At 40.3% G+C, this 22,122-nt stretch overlaps 1 pseudogene; it reads right to left on the bottom strand.

Moving 5' to 3' along the window:
• Positions 1-14,956, bottom strand: LOC102473561 (ubiquitin-conjugating enzyme E2 S pseudogene; annotated as a pseudogene).
• Between the last annotated feature and the right edge of the window lie 7,166 nt (positions 14,957-22,122).

The following is a 22,122-nucleotide window of genomic DNA, read 5'->3' as shown; positions in this document are numbered from 1 at the left end:
TTAGAGAGAGAATAGGAGGGGGAGGACAGGAGGGTAGGGTGGGGTGGGAAAAGAGCCCATTACAGCCGCAGCACCCGTTTCTTCTCCTGTCTTTTTCTTGGCCGCCAGATTCTTATTGCGCTCGTGTGCATGCTTCTTGGCCATGGGACCATCTGCCCCTCCTGGGACTCCTGGGTCACGGAGTCAGTGGAGGAGGCTGCAGCGCCACTGGCCAGGGCCCAGCCAGCCTCAGATCTGCCACTGCTGGGCCTGCCTGCGCCACAGAGTATTTCAGTGAGCAGGCAGGCTGAGCGGCATACTCCTCCAGGAGCAGGCGGCTCTCGTCCTCATTGAGCGCAGACTCAGGGCTGGGGTGGATCAGCAAGCACTTGATGATAAGCAGTATGTGGCTGATGCCCAGTTGGGCTGTTCAGTCCCTCTTAAGTACATTGACACAGATCTCACCATTGGCGTCCACGTTTGGGTGGAAGATCTTGGTCAGGAAGTAGCCCTTGGTGGAGAGGCAGGGAAGTCCTTTCCCAGCAGGAGTTTCATGCGGAACAGTCCTCTGGCATATAAGGTTCCTTCAGGACCCTTGATGGTGACCTGCAGGTCGGTGAGGTCCTTCTCATTGGGAAAGACTTCGATTCCCTCATGTGGGTCTGAAGTCAGTGTGGTCTCTTTCTTGTACACCAGGCGGATGATGGGGGCGGGAGGGGAGGGCAAGTTCTCCACGTTTGAATTTCCGACCTGTGATGTCACCGCACACGTTCCTTGGCATTCATTGCGCTCGCTTCCTTCTCTGCCAACTGCCTGCAGAAACTAGAGAAACTAGGGAGGGCACTGCTTGAGGGCAGGCCACTAGGGCGCACCGGACTCTGGGAGGCGGACACTGGAAAATGGAGGGGTTGAGAAAGGCGGTAGAGAGGAAAGGGAAGCAGAAGGCAACACGATCGCTGATTGGGCCGTTTGAATGAGACTGGGCCATGGCCAGGCCGCACACCCCGACACCACGGCAGTGGTGCACGCAACTAACGGTTGGCTTGGGGCAGGACCAAGTTGAGGTAATTCTTTACTCCTAACTTTCTGAGAGTTTCTTTTTTAAAAAAAATTATGAATTGATATTGGATTTTATCAGATACTTTTTTCTGGGGAACCAGCAGTTAGCGTAATGGCTATGTCGCTGGACTCCCAAGTAGTCGCCCGCCGTTCGTGTCCCGGACCCGGTGGCTTAAAACTCACGCCGGGTGCGTGTGCGTGCGTGCCCAAGATCCTGAGAGGAGAATGGAGGAGAAGGATTGCGGCGTGACCATCCCCCCTGGGGGTGATTTCTCGCTTTCTGTCTCTAAGTCTCTCTCTGTCTGTCTGGCAAGCGCACGCGCCCTACAGTGAAAAATCTCTCAAAAAAAAAAGATACTTTTTTCTGCATTAATTGATGTGATATATCAATTATATAATCAATATAATTGTTCTTTAATTTTTTGACAGATTATGTTGAGATTTTTTTTTAATTTATTTTATGCATTTAATCACTATACATTTCTTAGCTTGTATATTGAATTTACCCAACATGAATAGATTTCACACTAGTCTAGTTCAGGATACAAAACACATTATCTTCTATAGATACTTTTTGTATCCCATAAAAGTCTTTCTTGCCTCTCTATTTTCTTGCTTAATCTCTCTTGTTACACTATCCTTCTTCCCCTACCCTCTTCCCACATTGTCTCCAGTATCCATAATTTTCTTTTTTTTTAATTCAGAATATTTTTTAATTAATTATTTATTTATTTTAATTTACATGTTATCACATCTTTACAGTATACATTTCTTTTTCCAACACAAATACCATGCATGTCAGTGAAGACAAAGATATTACTATATACATTATCATCAGCCAATAGCTTTTCATTTTTTGTCAATTAAATATACTTTTACCTGTTTTTTCCTCCCTCTTTCTGCTTCCTCCCTTCCATACTATACTTTTTTTTCACATTTTATTGATTCACAAAAGATCTTAAAGTATGGACAAAGCTAGAATCTAGTGACAAGCGCACTATAATTTTTTTCTGAAACAATTTTTTCTCTCTCCATTCCCCCTTTTACTAAAGAGAGGTGTAAACTAACTTATTTGCAAAAAATAATAATAATAATAAGTTACTCTCTGTTTTATCTGTTCTTTGCACAAAGCTCCATAAGAATTCAATTTCTGATGTAAGACAACTATTGTGTTATCAAATGTATGCAAATACCATTCTGCCACAAAATAAGAATGCTCACAAATATTTTTCAATTGCAAAGGGGTCAGGGAAGGAGAAAAGTTTATGTTTCAAATAAAATAATTCTTTTTCTTAACAAATTGCTAAACCCAACAAATCAAAAGAAAACAAAAATCCTTAAATCTGGAAGACAAAGCATAGAAGAAAGTCAGTAATATTTTAGAAAAAAAGTAGTAGAATTCTATTTCACCAGTTCAGTCTGGTGTAATTTTTCTTTTGTTGAATTTGCAGTGTTACTGTGGTCTGACCTTTCCATTAACATTCAACATTATTATTGATATTTCAGAACTTGTCCCTATTATTAAGTTGACCTCATTTCCTGGTATAGTACTCCCTTCGGAATTTCTCAAAGAGCTGGTCTGGTGTTGGTAAATTAGTTCAGGTTTTGTTTACGTGAGAATGTTTTTATCTTATCTTCCCCCATGAAGAATAATCTTGCCAGATACAGTATTTTTGTTTGAAATTGTTTTTCACTTAATATTTTGAATATATTTTCCCATTCTTTCCTTGCTTGCATTGAAAGATCTGATGTTACCTTGATGGGATATCCTTTGTAGGTAACTTGATGTTTTTCTCTGGCCAATTTTAGTATCTTATCTCTGTCTGTGGTTTTGGTCAATCTGGCTATGATGTGCTAGGAGAAGATCTTCTTGGGTTGATTCTATGTGAGGTCCTTTGTATTTCTTGGGTCTGGATATTTGAACACCTCTCTAGGTTTAGAAAGTTTTCTTCTAGGATTTCATGGAATAGATTATTAATGCCCTGATTAGTTTCTTCACCTTCTGGGGTACCAATGATCTGGATGTTTGGGCATCTAATGATATCTAGTATTACTCATATATTATTTTCATTTTGGGGTGTTATTTTCTCAGTCTTTTTAGTGAATTTTTCTAGGTCAGAGGTTCTATTTTCTACATCTGAGATTCGATTTTCTGCATGATCTAATCTCCTTTTAATTCTTTCAAGGAAAGTTTTGATTTCCTGTATTACAGTTCCATTTGATTCTTTTTTTATGGTGTATATTTCTTCTTTCAGATCATGGAAGAACTTCCTCACCTTCTGGAACTCGTTGTCTCTTTTCTCCTGCATTTTCTGGAATTCACTGTCTCTCTTCTCTTGCATCTCTGTTAGCTTTGTCACTATGACTATCCTAAATTCTTTTCTGACATGTCCATGAGTTCCATTGTACTGACTGTGGATGATGAAGGGCTGTTCTTTTTCGATGGGGGAGAGATATTTTCTTGATTTACTATACTTCTTGTGCCTCTGCTGTGCTGGTTTCTGATCATCTGATAGATTATACATTACTTCCTACCTTCTTGGAGTTAATTGTGAGCATTAGAGGCATGCGGAAGGGGATGGCCTGCAGTTGTTCTTCTTTTTCTTTTTCTTTTTCTTTTTTTTTTGGGGGGGGAGAGGTTTTTGCTATAGGGCATGTGTGCTCACCAGAAAGAGAGAAAGAAACAGAGAGACAAAGAGACAGAAAGCAAAAAATCACCCCCCAGGGGGGATGGCCATGCCACAATCCCTTCTCCTCCATTCTCCTCTCGGGATCTTGGGCACACATGCACACACACCAGACGTGCGTTTAAGCCACTGGGTCCATGACTCGAACCATGTTTAACTACATGGGAGTCCAACGACATAGCCATTATGCTAACTGCTGTTCCCATGGCCTGCAATTTTTCTGCAGTTCCATTTCCCTGCTTCTTACCAAGCAACCTGCATTTTCAGTGGAATTGGATATAACAAAGGCCTCACAGTTTCAAGGGAATTGGGATGCCTGGACTGAGCTGCAGGGTTTAATGTATTCAGATGTTTTGTTACTATGCACCTAAGACCTGAGTAGACACTCAATGTGTGGAAGGTGAGAAGCAAGGTGAGAAAGTCAGGTAAAAGAAAGAAAACAAAGGGAAAAAGGCCAAGAAGAAAAACAAACAAACAAACAAAAACCAAAAAATAAACAAAAAATCCCAAAACAATGAAAAGAAAAAAATATTTTAAAAGAAAGGTAAAAAAAAATCGCCAGGTGTGTGTACATGGATTCTGAAATTAGCAAGAGAAAGAAGAGATCAGAGACAAGAGACTATACTTACAGATTTTTTAAAATAACACACACACATGTGTATATAAATATATATATATATATATAAAATTTCTGAGAGAAAGGGAGAGGGAGGAGAGAGAGATAAAGACAGAAGACAGAAACCACCCTACCTGGCTTTTCACTGGGTGTTGGACTGGAAGGAGGGGTTTTAGGCAGAGGTTTTCTGGTTAAAGGGGCAGCACTAGTCCCACCTCAGATACACATGGATTCTGACTTTTTGCTGGGTGTTGGGCCAGAAAGAGGGATCAATAACCATTTTCAATGTTTATATGTTCTCTAATCTTTCAGTTTCCACCATAGAGTGCAGAAAGTCAGTGGATGTTAAATGAAGATATACAATGTCTCTCTTTCATAGCCTGGCTTGCTTTGCTCAGCAGTAAATCTTCCATATTCATCCACTTTCTATCAAATGCTAAGATCTTGTTGTTTTTTATGGCTGAGTAATATTACATAAACTGTATGTGCCACACTTTCTCAATCCATTCATCTGTTCATGGATATTTGGTTTCATTCCATGTCTTAGCAATTATGAATAATGCTGCAATAAACATATGTACAAGCACATTTTCTGTCTTAGCATTTTCCTATCCTTTGGGTAGATACCCAGGAGTGTAATTGCTGGATCATATGGTAGTTCTATTTGTAGGTCTTTTAGGAACCTCCATATTATTCCCCATGGTAGCTGAGCCAATTTACATTTCCATCAGCAGTGTAAGAGAGTTCCCTTTTCACCACATTCTTGACAGCATTTATCATTTTTGTTTAAATCTTTGCCATTCTGACTAGAGTTAGCTGGTTTTTCCTAAGATGAGGGGTGTTGAGCATTTTTTCATATGCCTTTTGGTTGTTCATATGTCTTCCTTAGAGAGTTATTTATTTAGCTCATTTTCCCATTTTTTAATCGGTTTAGAATTTTCATCATGTTAGCCACTTGAGTTCCTCTGTATTGTGCTTATTAGTCCTTTATCTGAGGCATAGTTTACAAAAATATTCTTCCATTTTGAAGGTTGTCGATTCACACTAATTACTGTATCTTTTGCTTTGTAGAAACTTCTTAATCTGATGTAATTCTATTTATCTATTTTTAGGATTATTGCCTGAGTTTTAGGGTCTTATTTAAGAAGTTTTTACCTATCCCATTGTCTCCCAGAGTTTCCTCAGTGTTTTCTTCCAGTAGTTTTATAGTTTGATGTCTTAGGTTTAGATCTTTGATCCACTTTGAGTTGATTTTTGTTAATGGTGAGAGATAGGGGTTCAGATTCATTTCTGTGGGTGGATACACAGTTTGTCCAGCACTATTTGATAAAGAGGTTTTCCTTTTCCTACTGCATTGACTGGTATCGTTTGTCAAATATGAGTTGGCTGTATGTTTGGGGGGTTATTTCTGGAGTCTCTATTCTGTTCTATTGGTCCACCTGTCTGTTTTTGTGCCAATACTATACCGCTTTGATTATCATAGCTTTGTAATATATTTTGGGGACAGGGAGTGAGATGTTGCTCACTTCACCCTTCTTGTGCAGGATTGCTTTGGCAATACAGAGCCTTTATGTTTCCAGGCAAATTCTATGATTGTGTTTTCTAGATCTGTGAAGAATATTTTTTGTAATTTGATAGGAGCTGCATTAAATATGTAGATTAATTTGGGTAGAATTGTCAGTTTCATTATATTAATTCTCCCAATGCAGGAACATGGTATGTTCTCCCACTTTTTTTGTGTCACTGTCAGTTTCATTGTCTCTTTTCTCTCACATCTCACTTAGTTTTGTCACTATGAGTATTCTGTTTATGAGACATTTCCATGAGTTCCTTTGTACTGTCTGTGGGTAATAAGGAATTGATCTTTTCCCTTGGGGGAAAGATATTTTCTTGGTTTCTCATATTTCTTGTGCCTCTGTGGTGGTTTCAGTTTATCTGATGGATTATATGTTTCTTTTTAATTTCTTGGAGTTAATTTTGAGCATTCAAATGAATGTGGGAGGAGGTGATCCACAGTCTCTACAGTTCTGTCTGCCTGATGTTCACCTAGTAACCTGCACTTTCACAGCTCGGCCTGGATAATTCAAAAGCCTCTCAGTTTCTAGAGAGCATATACACCTGGAGCTGAGCTGCTGAATTTCAACTGAGGAAGATGGTAGGGATCGTGTGGCATATGGTACATCTGCTCATTGCACACTTCAGAAAATGGTGAAGTCTAAGAGTTCAGTGGCATTTGGGTGAGAAGGAAGTCACTGTCTCTGCTACTCTGTCTCCCGTCATTCACCATGCAGCCAGCCAGGCCCATTCTCACTGTGCTAGGGTCCCAGTAACACAGGGGTTGGGGTAGGGAGTGACTCTCTAGGTCCCAATGAACACACCTGAGATTTTGATGGCGTGTGGGTGAAGGTGTACTCTCCCTGCCACTCCCTCTGCAGCCAGCCAGGCCCAACTTAGCTGGAGTGGGTGTCCCAATGGCATGGGGGTTGGGGAAGGGAGTCAACATCAAGGAATTTTTAGAGTGTGGTTGCTTTGAAAATTATTATAAGTAGCAGCTACTGAATACTTATACCCTAATTTAAACCTTGCATCAGCCACATGAGATGAGTAATATTATTATCAGCCTAAATTGTACAAAGTGAATTAAAAGAAAAAAAACTCAAGAAAGTCAAGCAACTTACTCAAGTCACACAGTCAATAAGGGGCACATCGGAACTGAATCTAGGGCTACTTCACACAATTTCCTGTATCTTCCCACTCAGCCAGCCTCCCTTTAGGTGCTAATAAGAATTCCTTAGCATAGAAGCTAAACTGAGCAACTTGATTATACTAAGTAGGCTCTTCATAATGATAAGGATTCTCTTCCATTTCTTGTCCTTAAACTTAAACAACAGTTTCTTTACTGGAAGTCATCAAAGCTGGTATTGAGTCAGAGCCAAAGTTTTTGGAAATGCCTTCTTTGGAACTGTGGAGGTGGGTGGGGAGAGCAGAGGGGTTAATGACCAAGCTCAGTTATTCCAATTTCCAAGATTAGTTAGGGTGGCTAGAAGGGCCTCCCACCCAAGAGATTATATTGCCTATCAAGTTGCCCTTAAAAGGATTCAACAATGCACTGAAATCATGGACCCTCTGGTGACTCAGAAGGGACTTTCACAGCAGAGAAGGAAAAACTACTTCATATGATTGTTTTTCCCAAAATGATTAAATTGAGCATATTACTCTGTTGTAATCTTTTTCATTTTTTAAAAATAAACAATTACAGAATTTTTTTTCTCTAGGCTCCTTAAAACTATGCTACAGAAAAAAGAGACATTTCATACAAACACTTTGGGAGTAGCATTTACAATGTTTATTAGATTTTGTTTTTGTTTTTTGTTTTTAAATTCAAATAAACATTTTCCTCCTCTTTAAAAGCAAAAAAATCTAGGGACAACTTTTTTATATATTAATTCTTTCTCTCTCTTTTTCTTTTTCCCATAAACCCTACCCCTACATCTCATAGTATCTCTTTCTCCACAAGCTTTTTTTCTAATTCAGTTTTTTTTCTTTTACTTTCAGGTAGAAATTTCAGAGAAAGATACATATCCCTGATTCCCTGTTCTTATTTCTCCAAAAATGGCTCCATTGACTATGCCTTGTGCTATTTTTGCCCTATAGATGCAAGTTTTGCACTTACCTCCATTCTCCTAAAAAGCTATGACATCTACCAATTCATGGGTAGTATATGGCTATTTCACCCTCAAGGTATTGGAGAAGGATGTCATTTCTTGACTTTTCCCTTCAGTGAGTCCAAAGCCTGAAGAATTTCCTTTGTTTGGTTTCCTGGGCTCTCCTGAGTTATCTCCTCATTTTTCACCTCTCTGTATGAGGGCCTCTGTCAGTTAAACAAGCTCTCATACAATCATCTAACACAGTAATAGCAAAAATAAGTAAGTCAGGCTCCTGTGTTTGTGATTCAAGTTCTGTGGAGGTGACTGAATCCTTTTTGGAAAAATGATTAGATCAGGGCAGAGCTGCCCTCTGCATTGGCCAAGTGGACACCTGCCTTCTGGGGATTAATAACCACCTCCCCTACTTATTCACTAATTCATACCTTTAAACACCTTTGTCCCCCAGTCACAGAGGACCTGACAAGGTATATATGGGAAAGAGGAGAGACACATTAATTGTCATTTTCCTAGGGAGGTGAATAACCTAATAAAATGTAGCCAAAGAGAACAGGACCCCTGCAGAGCTGTGGGTGAAAAATTACCTTGCAGCAAAAGAAATAAGGCCTCAGGGCAGAAAGGCTCAAGTGTCTCAAATACTAACAGTAGCCATATTGTAAATTTGTTCCTGCCTCTCTCTAATCAGGATCTAACCCCAAATTTCATGTTTTCCATAGCCAAATGCTATTCCCTGCATGCCCAGCATCTGTATTCTCCAAGTATATTTAGAAAATATTGGTGTATCCTGGCCATCCTACATGCCACAAATTCTATTTCTCTCAGAGAAGAGTTCCCTAAAGAACAGTAATATGTGGCTGCATGGACCTTTAGCTGATAAGATATTCTGGGTATTGACAGCTGCAAGACAAGTACACATTTCCTGTCTACTGTTAGTCAATCTTGGTGGATCCAGAACTGCATTTCCAAGTAACAAAATATGTTGATTGGATAAACCACAGCAGCCAGCCTAGAGTGGGCTGGACTAGACCAGTATAGAGCTGAGACAAGCAGTGCAAGATATGCATAATACATAATGCTGACTGAAATATCAGTATCTTCCCAACTGCATTCAACTCATTTCTCCAATTATGAAATAAATGGAGTAGGGGTAGCTAAACATACTCAGAGAAAATAAAGAAAAATCTAAGATTGCAGGGATGAAGTTCATACTTCTGGGAAAGGAGAAGGAAAAGAGAGGTAATATGACAGGTTTCCAAATAAAAAGAAGCTCAGGGCTCTAGAAAGTGTCTTGCAATATAGTAATTGGAAGTTAGGTTCCAAGAAGTATGAGGAGAAGATAAATCTAGTTACTGGATAAATTTGGGATAAAGGTCAAAGAATCAGGGGCATTTTGGAGGGCCAAAGAAGCAGCCTGACAAGGAGCTACTTCTTAGGTAATGAGTTATCCTTAGGAGGTGAATTATACCAAATGTTTCTGGAACAGGAATACCCCCCTGGATTCACCAATTCCGATAATGGCCAGCCAACATATATTGAGTCCATGCCGCATGTTCATGCTTGATCAGAGTACCAAGGTATTGGACCATGAGCTCACAGCCCAGTGGTAATTTTTTTTCTTTTTTAAAACTTTCTACTATAGGGCATGTGCATACTCTCTGGAGAGACAGAGAAAGCAAGAAAGAAAGTGAGAAATCACACACACACACACACACACACACACACATACACGAAGGGAGGGAATGGCCACACCACAATCCCTCTCCTCCATTCTCCCTTGGGATTTTTGGCATGTGTCGCCAGGTGCCTGGCATGATTTTCAAGCTTCCCAGTCCAGGACTCAAACCTCACAATCAGCCATGTGGGACTCAGCCACTTTAACCTCCACACCACCTGCTGACACACCAGTGATAAAGTTTTTATTGCAATCCAAGGTGACCACTACCTTCCAGTCACTTTGCTCACTACTGGAGATTTAGCAGTGAATAAAGCAACATGGCCTCTAGAGACAGCTATGTCTTTCCATCTTTTTCCCAAGCATGCACTAGGCTTCTTTATAGTTAGATGTGGTTATGTTATTGAGTTCCTGAAAACTGAAAGTGAACAGAAGTGATGTGTGCCTGTTGGTGGGCTGGATATGAATTCTAAAGGGGACGTTGGAAGCCACAGGTAAAAGATGCTAGCATTCCCATTAGCCAGGATCCTGAATGACTTCATGGAGCAGAACTCATAACAATACCATCCGCTCCTGCAATCACCAACTATGTGAATATAAAATAAAATAAAACTCTACTTCAATAAATCTCTGAGGCTGAGATTTGGGGATTTATCTCTTATTGATTCAGGCATTTTCTTAATACCAAAATTGGCAGTTCTTGCTTTCATAGAGATTGCAGAATAGAAGGTATAGAGTAGTGGTTAGAGTTAGAGGTTAAGAGTCCTTGAAAACATAAAGGAGGACATTACCAACTTGGTCTAGGGCAATAGAAGAAGACTTCATATAAACCATAATATCTGAGATATCTTGAACAAGAAAAAGATTCCCCATAAGAGACAGTGAATCAGGTTGAGGGCAACACATAAAAAAAGGCCCCCAAATGAGACTGTTCAAGGAGAGTCTTACTGAAGAGCAGAAGAAAACAGGGTAGTGTGAGCCCCATGAGTGTTTAAGCACTGATGAGAAATGAAAATGCCAGGCCACTGTGTGGATATATGTCTAGCAGACCTCAGGCATCAGCATATGTGGAAACATCTGGAAGTTTAGGGTAGGCCAGCATGAAACAGTCAGTCTCCTTCATGACATCAATTCAAGCCAATCCCAGGTAAAAAGACCAAAGGCCAAGAAATGAAGACTGTGACCTCAGTTTTGCCATTGGTAAGTCTGGATTTCCTGACACCTATTCTGTACCACTTTCCTCAACTCTCTCACCTCTGTCCACTAGAGATGGACCTCAATAAGTGGTCTTACCCTCACTCCTCCCATTCACACTTGTTGCTTTTATGTGCAGAATATTCCATAGGTTGTGCTCTGCAGCTGTGGCTTGTGAATACCTTCCAAGAGGCAAGATCCAAGGAGCCAGGAATCAAAGGGAAAGGGCAACCACCTATATATTCTGTTGTGTCTGATTAATTTCAAAGAAATAGTCCAGTGCTTCAGATGTTGCTGGACTGCTGTCCAACATCCTGCAATTAGAGTAAATAGATGTACTACATGTAGGAAGATGGAAAGAGGGTGACTCTGTTCTGAGGGGTAAAGATGAATAGTAAAGCCATAAGACTGAACTGAAAGGGACCTTGGAGATTATCCCAGCTCGAATGCTTTGTATAACAGATGGGAAAACTGAGGTTCAGAAAGAGGTCATGGTTTATCTTACATCAGAGTGAGTCAGTAGCACAGACAGGGCCTCCATGTCTCAATTCCCAGCCCAGTGTTCTTCCCACTGTACTAATCAAGAATCTAGACTAGTTGGAAGAATCATGCTGAAAACTACTGATGAAGGAAATAGTGGGTGGTTCCAAGGCAGGGAAGCTTAATATCCAGTCAAATGTTACAGACAAGGGTCAGTCACATGCTTTCTGTTTATAGCTTTTTCATTGAGCTGTGGGTCTGGGAACAACAGACAGGGGAATAATAATTTGAGCTTTTACTTGGTTTGCTTTGTAGAGGGAGGGAATCAGTCACCTCTCTGATCTGATTTGAGGTGTGCTGAGGAGGCTCTCCTGTCCCAGATGAACTTGCCCATCAGCCTACTATTCAGGTAAATATTGCCTTTTCTAGAGACTGCCTTTATTTATTTATCTATTTTGGAGAGGTTTTTGCTATAGAGTGCATGCACTCACCAGAAAGACGCAGAGAGAGACAGAGAGATAGAAAACGAGAAATCTCCCCCCAGGGGGGATGGCCACGCCGCAATCCCTTCTCGTCCATTCTCCTCTCGGGATCTTGGGCATGCACGCACACGCGCCCAGCGTGAGTTTAAGCCAACGGGTCCGGGACTTGAACCGCGGTCGACTATATGGGAGTCCAGTAACATAGTCATTATGCCAACTGCTGGTTCCGAGACTGCCTTTAAAAAAGCTTTGTAAAGAAAACATTGACTGCTGTTTCTAGCCACTAAAACCTTATGAATTGGGGAAGTATTTCACGTCCATTGATTCTATCAATCTACATTGAATAAAGCAGCATATGTAAGCTAGGGGCCTAACCAATAGAGAGTAAGTGCTTGGATTTACTTAGAACTCTCTTTTCCAACTAGAGAAAGTGCCTCTGCTTTTGAGACCTCTTGCAGTGAGAAAATAGCCCAGAGACCTGCATAAGGCCTAGAAACCCAGGCTGTGTCATACTGTAAACTACAGAGAGCTCTGTTTTGTGTACACTTCAGTCCTAATCATTGCTATCCCAAAAATCTCACTGGCCAAACTCTGGAACTCACTACACAAAGGAATTCTCTCTTCACCTCTTCTTATATCTGGATTTACAGCAATCACTCCCATTCCCGATCCCTGAGGTTAGTATAGTAGGTGAACCTGAACCTTATAAGCAGGTAGTTCAGGTAATCTCATATTCATCATTTTACATATTGAAAACCTGTGACTCAGAGAGATTGAGTTCCACAAAGTCATGAAAGCAATAGAATTCATTATAGAGTTAAACTGGAACCGGGACCAGCAGTTAGCGTAATGGCTATGTCGCTGGATTCCCACGTAGTCGACTGCGGTTCGTGTCCCGGACCCGGTGGCTTAAAATTCATGCCGGGCACATGTGCGTGCATGCCCAAGATCCTGAGAGGAGAATGGAGGAGAAGGGATTGTGGCGTGGCCATCCCCCCTGGGGGGTGATTTCTCGCTTTCTGTCTCTCTGTCTCTCTCTGTCTTTCTGATGATCACACGCGCCCTATAGCAAAAACCTCTAAAAAAAAAAAACGGAACCTAATTGATCTTTCTGTATCTAAATCCTGTCTTTCTTCTCTACATTGATATTTCACAAAGCATTCTCCACAGAGCACAAGTTTATTGAGAATTATGTTGATAGAAATAAAGATTGTATGATCTAATAAGCATCTGTGTCTTTTATATGTCCCTCTTGGTGAAATACCAAGTACCTCAGCATATTAGAGGCTATGAAAAGTAATCTGTATAATCCAGAGTTTCAAAGGCATTTATGAGTAAAAAGAGCCCACCTAGGACTGGCTCCATGGTGCAACAGTAATACAGGGCTCAGAAGAAGAAGTCTGATCTCACATGATGACAATGGTTCAAATCTCTAGTTTTGTCAGTATGAAACATACCAGGAATTCTTCTGTGTACCCAAGATCTAATAGTCGGGAGGACTGGAAGTAGGGGTTTGCCACAAAACAAGATTCCGTGGAGGGTGCTTCTCTCTCTTTTTCTCTCTCTCTCTCATACACACATGCACTCTATCATGAAACGGAAAACAAAGAGCTCACAGTATTTGGGCAATTTCTGTTCTAGGCCCTATACTCAATATTTTACATACATTAGTTTTTCTATACTCCAAACAATCTTGTGAACTTTGTACTATGCTTATTTCCATTTTACCAATGATGAAATTGAGGCGGTAAGAATTAAAGTGACTTCCCCAAGTTCATGCAGTAAAATCATGACTGGGGAGGTTCTCAAACCCAGAAGTCCAACTCTATAAGAGATTTGACCAAAGAAATTTTCTTCCCATAAATCCTCTTTATAATCCCACAGAACTAGCCTTTTGGAGGGTAATTTTGGGAAACAGGGTCCCACATTCCACAACCTCTTGACAATCTTTCTTTGTTCCTATTGCTTCATCTCTCAACAGCCAGAAATAGTGTTACTTTCAACTACTGAGAAATGAACCCATTGGGTAAGAATAAAAAACAGATATTTGGTTATGGGGAGAGATAAAAAGGTATGGAGAGCATGAGCACTGTGTTGGGAGCACAGCCAGAGACTGAGGCTCTGCAAAACCAGACAGAAGGGCATCATCAGTCAAATAGAGCCTATTTCACAGTTTTGCTCTAGGTGTTCAGAGGCAAAATCATAGCAGAATTCTCAGCAGAATCAGTCAAGTCCATCTTCTTTCTGCCCAGCGGGGTAACTAGAGTGACATGTACCCACCGTACAGGCTGTTGTTGACTCTAATGCCAGGCAAATGGATCAAGGTTAATCAATTTAACTAAAAGTAGCAAAACCAAAACCACTGGGAGAGGGTACACACATATACACATGTGCGTGTACACACACACATGCACACACACTAATTCACGGTGCCAAGAAGACTGAGCGATAAGGTAAATTCAGTCAGTAAACCACTCAATTTAGTGCAGAGTGGGGAAAAAGTAAGTCAATGGAGATGCTGGGCTAAACTAGGCAGTAAATTCAGTCACTAGGTCAGCAGAAAAGCTCCAGTAGACAGTTCTGCTGTCTTTGGGGATATGTGGAGTGATAATGAGGCACAAAACCCAAGGAAAGAGAGATAAATTGCAGCACCAAAAATTTAGGTGAAATGGAAGCAAAAAGGTTTTTTTTTTTTTTACAATAAAGGGATATCCAAATGTCTCCTTTGAAAGAAATTTCACCAGCAAAAAAAAACAACAGAAACATTTCAATAGATAAACAAACTGAGAAAAAATATTTGTAGTACATAGGGTGGACCAAGTATCGGAAACTTAATATTTTAAAATTATCTTATGATCTGATATGAAATAAATACTTTTCAATAAAAAGATTACAAAGATTACAGACAGGTGAATCACAGAAGAAAATGTGTTTGTTTTTCTTGTGATTCTCAAAGTCTTCATAGGCACCGAAACTGGTCCTTTCACTTTGAGATTCATTTCCTTTGCACCTTTGTTCAAATCAGCACACACTTTCTCCAGGGACTTTACACTGCAGCTGGTTAAAGTAATTCTAATTTGGTGAATGGCCACCTCTGGCTTCACGGGTGTTTTTCCTGTCATCGGGGACCAGCAGGTGGCAATTAAGGTGCTAGACTTCCATGTGGTCAACCACCATTCAAGTCCTGGACCCTGCAGCTTGAAATTCACACCAGGTACATATATGTGTGTGCCCCAAATCCTAAGAATGGAGGAGAAGGGATTTCAGCCTAGTCTACTCCTCTAGGGGGTAATTTCTCGCTTTTTGTCTCTGTCTGGTGAGTGTACATGCCATATAGCAAAAAAAAAAAAAAATCTCTTTAAAGAAAAAAAAAACATGTTTTCAAGGTGACTTCCTGACCAACTTGTTCCTCCATGAGAGTGAACAGTGGTGAATCAGGAACAGGAGGGGGCTGACCAGAGATCAGTCACACCTGTATCCGTGTCTTCCTCAAAAAGAAAATTTCCTAGTTATATTAATGTCCAACTTCCTGACTCCCAGTCAGGTTGAGAACCTTGTCTCCTGGTATTTTGGGCATGCATACACATGTGCCCAGCAATTTTCTCAAGTTGCCGGGTCTGGGACTCAAACCATGCAGTTGGTCATGTGAGATCCAGTCACCTTAACCCACACGTCCCTGGCTGACCTTACTACATTTTTTGAAGTAGAAAATACTAGTATTTTTATTTCACATGGAAGAAATGTTACCTTTTTTTAGGTATCCAAAAATAAGAAAAATTTAAAGGCAGTTTCCATTCTTAAAATTGATCCCAATATCCCAAAGTTTATTAGGAAACAATAGATGGCACTTTCACTCTTCCTATTCCTAGAACCATGTCACGAGAATCTAAAAGACAGTCTTTTTCCCCACTGATCAGAAAGTCTGCAGTAGTGGAAGCTGGGCTCTTTGGAAACTATGTTGTGGAATCAGGGCCAAAGGCCAGTGCTGACGCCAGGGGTCCGATGACAGAGTGTATGTTCATCACACAGGGTGTGTGACTTCAACTGAAATATGAAGAACCTTCTTTCTCGTGTGGCTCATAAACCAGTTCTAAAGGCATTTCCCAAAAAAGAAGTTCAAAATGTTTGGGCAGTAGCAGCCACTTCAGTGTAAGCATGTTTCCCCAAGGTTGCTATTTAGAAAGACAACACTCAGCCACTTCAAAGTGGTTCTAGCCTGTTGGTATAAAAATATTCTTGTCTGTGGATATAAAAAAACCACACACATACACACACACACACGCACACACAGCTTCATTTTATGGGCACATTAATTCTGTTAAGTGGAGCAATTACTTAACCCTGGGTAGTTGTACTTTTACTTCAACCTTTGAGTGAATTGTTTTGTTTCAAGAGACTTTTTAAGTTATGTTTGCAGAGCTCTCTTGTCACTGCAGTATCAGGGACCTGAGCACTACACATTGAAAACTGACCTCTCTATAGAGAGCCCAAAGGGTGCTTCTACTACTACTGCTACTGAGAGAAGATATTCTTTTTGAGTGTGTATTTATTATGTGCCAAGCATTATGTCAAGTGACAAAAGAATGAAGTCACAGGAGGTTAAGTAACTTGTCTAAAGGCACACAGCTGGTATGATTTGGAGCTGGAGACTGAAACGAGTCTGATTGAAAAATTCTTTGCTCCTAACCTTTCTGTTATTTGCCCTAAAGTATCACAATAGTCATCTATTATAGTTTCAGCTCTCAATCCTATTCATTCACTCACTCATTCATTCATTCTACCAAACTTACCAAGCACCTACAATATGTGAGGCATTATGCTTGAAATACAGAGAAAAATGAAACATCACTCCTACTCCAAAGAAACTTATACTCCCTGGTGTAGGTTGTAGATAAGCAGCCATAGATATGATATAACATGACAATGCAATATATACAGGGCATTAGAGATGCTTAGGGACATATATGAGAAGCAGCGAACTGTGTCTGGCAGTAAGGAAAAGACAGCTGATTCAGGCTCAGGAAAAGCTTGGTCAGAAAGAGACCATCTCAATATATCTAAAGATCAAATCCTGGATCTCAACTTTTCTTTATTTTTGTTAGAACCTAGAAACTATAATATGTAAGAAATCTCCCGAAAAAGGAAAAGGTGTGGGCCTATCCATGATTTGGTGATTAAGGCAGCTAGATCCCAAATGGCTAATTATGTGGTTTGAGTCCTGGATCTGGTGGCTTGAGAAATATGCTGGGCACATGTGCATGATTGCCTAAAATTCCAAGAGGAAGGAGAGATAGAAGAGAAGGGATTGCAGTATGACCATCCCCATGGGGGAGTGCTTTCTTACTTTCTCTCTCTCTCTCTCTCTCTCTCTCCTCTCTCTCTCTCTCTCCCTCTCTCTCTTTCTCTCTCTGTCTCTCTCTCCAGCAAATGCACTCACCCTCTGGCAATTTTTTTTTTTTAAAGAAAGGGTATCTTAGTTTTTGTGTTGCTAGATACATACCTGAGACTGGGTGATTTATAAAGAAATGGAGGTGTATTCAGCTTACAATTTGTAGGTATGAGGTCCAGGGCCAAGCTTCTGGTAAGAACACCACATGGTGAAAGGCAGGTTCATGAGCAGAGTGGCTGCCTATAAGTTTCTTCTCATTCTGGTCTGTATCCATGTGGCCTCTATCTGCCGAATTTCCTTTCTTTCTAAACACACCAGAACTCAATCATAGAGGCCCTACCCTAATGACTTTATCACACCCAAAGGCCCCATCTTGGAACACCACGAAGGGATTAAGTTTTCACTTAATGCCTTTACAATACAACAAATTCCCAACACATGAACTTTTAGGGAACATCCAAACACTTCTCAGTAAGACTAAATTTAAAAACATGAATCTTTGGAAGGTAAACCATCATCAAAATTATAACAGATTGGGGAACAGCAGTTAGCATAATGGCTATGTCGCTGGACTCCCATGTAGTCGACCACGGTTTGCGTCCCAGACCCGGTGACTTAAACTCACTCCAGGCACATGTGCGTGTGTGCCCAAGATCCCGAGAGGAGAAGGGATTGTGGCGTAGCCATTCCCCCTGGGGGGTGATTTCTCACTCTCTGTCTCTCTGTCTCTCTCTGTCTGTCTGGCGAGCACATGCACAAAAAAATATATAACAGATGGGAAAAAACATGAAAAAAAATCCCACAATAATCTTATTTTTTAAAAAAGAGGGAATCTTTAAGTCCCTGAAATTACTATGATGTGCTCATTTGTTAAATACTTTTACTAACATTAGAAATGAAAACAAAACACTGGATGAATTGCATGCAGGCCAAAGCCATGGGGGCATGAGAGCATTTGAGCATGGGAGTTACTTAAATTGCTTAAACTATACAGTTAGAGAACTGTAATTCAGTTTTTGGACATTTGCTGTGTGTGAAAAAGATTCTCTATCAAAGTAAGTACAAACTTAAGGTGGGTTATTTGTAGTTTATCATGTATCTCAGAATTTATGTTCCTTTAAATCCTACTTTACAATACCTTTTCTTAAAAGGATAGAATATTTATAGATCATAATTCATATTGTTACAGTTATTCTAATAAAGATTTTCTTTCATAAAATAAAGAGAGATCAGGTCAAGTTAATCTAGCTTTTCTTAGTTTTTCATTAGATGACCATGGAGAGGGTTGACAAGGGCCAAATATTTATGTAAGCCAAAAGAACCTTGTAGTTACTATAGGTCTAAGCAGGCACAAAGGCCAAGTTCACTAGAGAGGTTCTGAGTATTGCCGAGTAGATCAACATTTTGATTGTATATTCATTAAATTAAGCCAGGTGTAAGTAATGCTATTATGGAATGTACCAGGTAAGAGGATAGCAGTACAAAACTTTTACCTTTGCTGGAAAGAAAAAGAAGGGAAAAGAACAAGCTACATCCTATCAATAGTAAGTCAGTTGGCGCCAGCTATGTCTCTGGAGAATGATATACCTGAGTCTGGTCTGGGCAGGACTTTAAGGTGAGTCCATGCTCAGGGCCATGAAGCCACTTCAAAACTTTTGGACTCCATTGCCCACTGTCCGAAGCAGCCTGAGCTCACCCCACCCCACCTGCTGGAAGTCTTGAGCCCAGTCTGGGCAGGCCTTTAGGGTAAGTCCATGCTTGGGGTCGGGGAGCCACTTTGGAACTTTTGGACTTCATTTTCCACCATCCTGGTGGCCTGGGGTCACCTCACCTGCTGGGAATCTTGAGCCTGGTCCGGGGAGGCCTTTAGGGTTAGTCCATGTTTGAGGCCTGGGAGATACTTTGGAACTTTGGGTATACACCAACTTGGATACTACACTGGATCATCTTCATCAAGTTATAACTCCTTAGCTTGCTACCACCTCATCAAGAACTGAATGTTTGGCGGGACCAGCAGTTGGCATAATGGCTATGTCGCTAGATTCCCATGTAGCCGACTGCAGTTCAAGTCCCAGACCTGGTTGCTTAAACTCACTCCAGGCACGTGTGCGTGCATACCCAAGATCCCAAGAGGAGAATGGAGGAGAAGAGATTGCAACATGCCCATCCCCTCCGGGGGGTGATTTCTCACTTTCTGTCTCTCTGTCTCTCTCTGTCTTTCTGGTGAGCACATGCGCCCTATAGCAAAAACCTCTAAAAAAAAAAAAGAAAGAAGAAAGAAAGAAGAAAGAAAGAAAGAAAGAAAGAGAGAAAGAAAGAAAGAAAGAAAGAAAGAAAGAAAGAAAGAAAGAAAAAAAGAAAGAAAGAAAGAAAGAAAAAAAGAAAGAAAAAAAGAAAGAAAAGAAAAGAACTAAATGTTTGGTAGAGGACCCAAGCACCTGAAGTTACCAATACTGCTCTGACCTGGAGACACAGCCCTCCAATAGGAACACACCTGGGAACTAAGTGTAAAATTTCCTCCACCAGTACTGCAGAAGATACTCCAACAAGTAGAAAAAAGTGATTACTGCATCAGGTGACTAAACCAGCATAGATCTTGAAGAAACATGAGAAAACAAAGTGGAAGCTTTTCATCAGGTGAGGATAGTTGCTCCTCACCAAGAGTGGATAGTAGCAAGAAATACCCAGAAATGTCGTAAAAATAATTTCAAAAAGTCACAGTGACAAAACTCATTGAAATGCCAGAGAAAACAGATAGTCAGTTTCAGAAAATGAGGCAATCATTTCAGGACATGAAAGAGAAATAGACACTCTGAAAAAGAATTGAGCAGAACTTCTAGAAATGAAAAATATAAGAAATTAAAATCTCCCTAGAAAGCATGAACAGCAGATTGGACCATGCAAAAGAAAGAATTTCTGACCTTGAAGACAAAGTCTCCAGCATAGACCAAATCACCAAAAAGAAGAAAAGTCAAGCAAAAACAAAAACGGAATCGAAACCAGGAAGAAAAAAAAACACCCGAGGGCAACATACAGAGAGTCTAGACACTTAGACACCATGAAACGCCCAAATATTTGTATAATGGGTATTTCAGAAGGTGAAGAATCTGCTAAAGTCATGGAAAACCTCTTTCATGAAATATCTGAAAACTTTCCAAATATAGAGAAACCTGGAGAAATTCAGACCCAAGAAATAAAAAGGATCCCAAGTAGAATAAACACAAAAAGATCCTCCCCCAGCACATCATAGCCAGATTGGTAAACATTAAAGACAAAGACAATATTCTAAAAATGGCAAGTGAGAAATGTCAGGTTACTTATAAAGGCTATCCCATTAGGCTAATGTCAGATCTCTCAACTGAAACAGCGCACCTAAAGAAGAAATGGGAAGATGTGTTCAAAACATTAAAAGAAAAATAATTTCAAGAATACTGTATCCAGCATGATTGTCCTTCAAATGGGAAGAGCAAATAAAAGTATCCTCACAGAAATGAAAACTGAAAGAATTCACCAATTCTTTCAATAATAGTCCAGCTCTACAGGAAGTACTGAGGGAAGTGTTGTATCAAGATAACTAAAGGGAGATAAACAGAAATAGGAGAACAAAAAACAACTGAGAAAATGGCTAACAAAATGACAGAAATAAATCCACAAATATCAATAGTAACATTGAATGTTAACAGATTAACTTTTTCTATTGAAAAACAGACTGGCTGAATGGATACAAAAGCAGAAGCTATCTGTGTGCTGCTTACAAGAAACACACCTCACTGATAAGGACATACAAAGACTGAAAGTGAAGGGCTAGAAAAAGATATTCATGCAAATAGAAACAAACAAAAAGGCTGGTGTAGCAATACTGATATCAGACAAAATAGACTTTAAGCTGAAAGATGTAAGAAGAGACAAAGAAGGATATTATATAGTACTAAAAGGACTTGTTCACGGAGAAGCTATAACACTTGTAAATATCTATGCACCCAATTCTGGAGCACCTAAATACATCTAAGAGAGTCTGTTAGATCTCAAGGGAGATAGACTGCAACACAATTGTAGGAGACCTCGACACCCCACTGACTCCTCTGGATAAATCATCTAAACAAGATAGAAACAAAGAGATACAAGATCTAAATTATACTATACATGAAATGGACTTGACAGACATCTATAGAGTATTTCACCCAACTGCCACAAAATATACATTTTTCTTACCCCCTCATGGAACATTTTCAAAGAATTACCACATGATAGGGCACAAAACAATTCTTTACACACTCAAAGTAATAGAAACTATACCTAGCATCTTTTCTGACCATAATGGAATCAAACTTGAAATCAGCTACAGAAAGAGTCCTCGAAAATTCACAAACATGTGGAAACTAAACAGCCTACGCCTAAATGACTTTATGAATATTGAAGAAATTAATACTGAAATCAAAAGGTTCATAGAAACCAATGATAATGGGGATCAGCAGTTAGTGTAATGGTTGTGTCACTGGACTCCCATGTAGTTGAACACAGTTTGAGTCCTAGACCCAGTGGCTTAAATTCATGCCGGGTGTGTATGCATGTGTGCCCAAGATTCTGAGAGGAGAATGGAGGAGAAGGGATGGTGGTGTGGCCATCCCCCCTGGGGGATGATTTCTCACTTTCTGTCTCTCTCTCTCTGGGAAGTGCAGCCGCCCTAAAGAAAAAAAAAAAAAAAAAAAAAAAGGAAAGGGATCAGCTGTTAACATAATAGCTATATTGCTGAACTCCCATGTATTCGACCACAGTTCGAGTCCCAGACCCAGTGGCTTAAACTCACACGAGGCGCGTGTGAGTTCTAGCCCAAAATCCTGAGAGGAGAATGGAGGTTAAGGGATTACAGCATGGCCATTCCCCTGGGGGGCGGTTTCT

This window comes from Tupaia chinensis, unplaced genomic scaffold (assembly GCF_000334495.1).
Source record: "Tupaia chinensis unplaced genomic scaffold, TupChi_1.0 Scaffold144991_2, whole genome shotgun sequence".
In the NCBI taxonomy this organism is placed as follows: Eukaryota; Metazoa; Chordata; class Mammalia; order Scandentia; family Tupaiidae; genus Tupaia; species Tupaia belangeri.
Note: the sequence above shows the minus strand (reverse complement) of the source record. Positions and strands in the feature narration are given on the sequence as shown.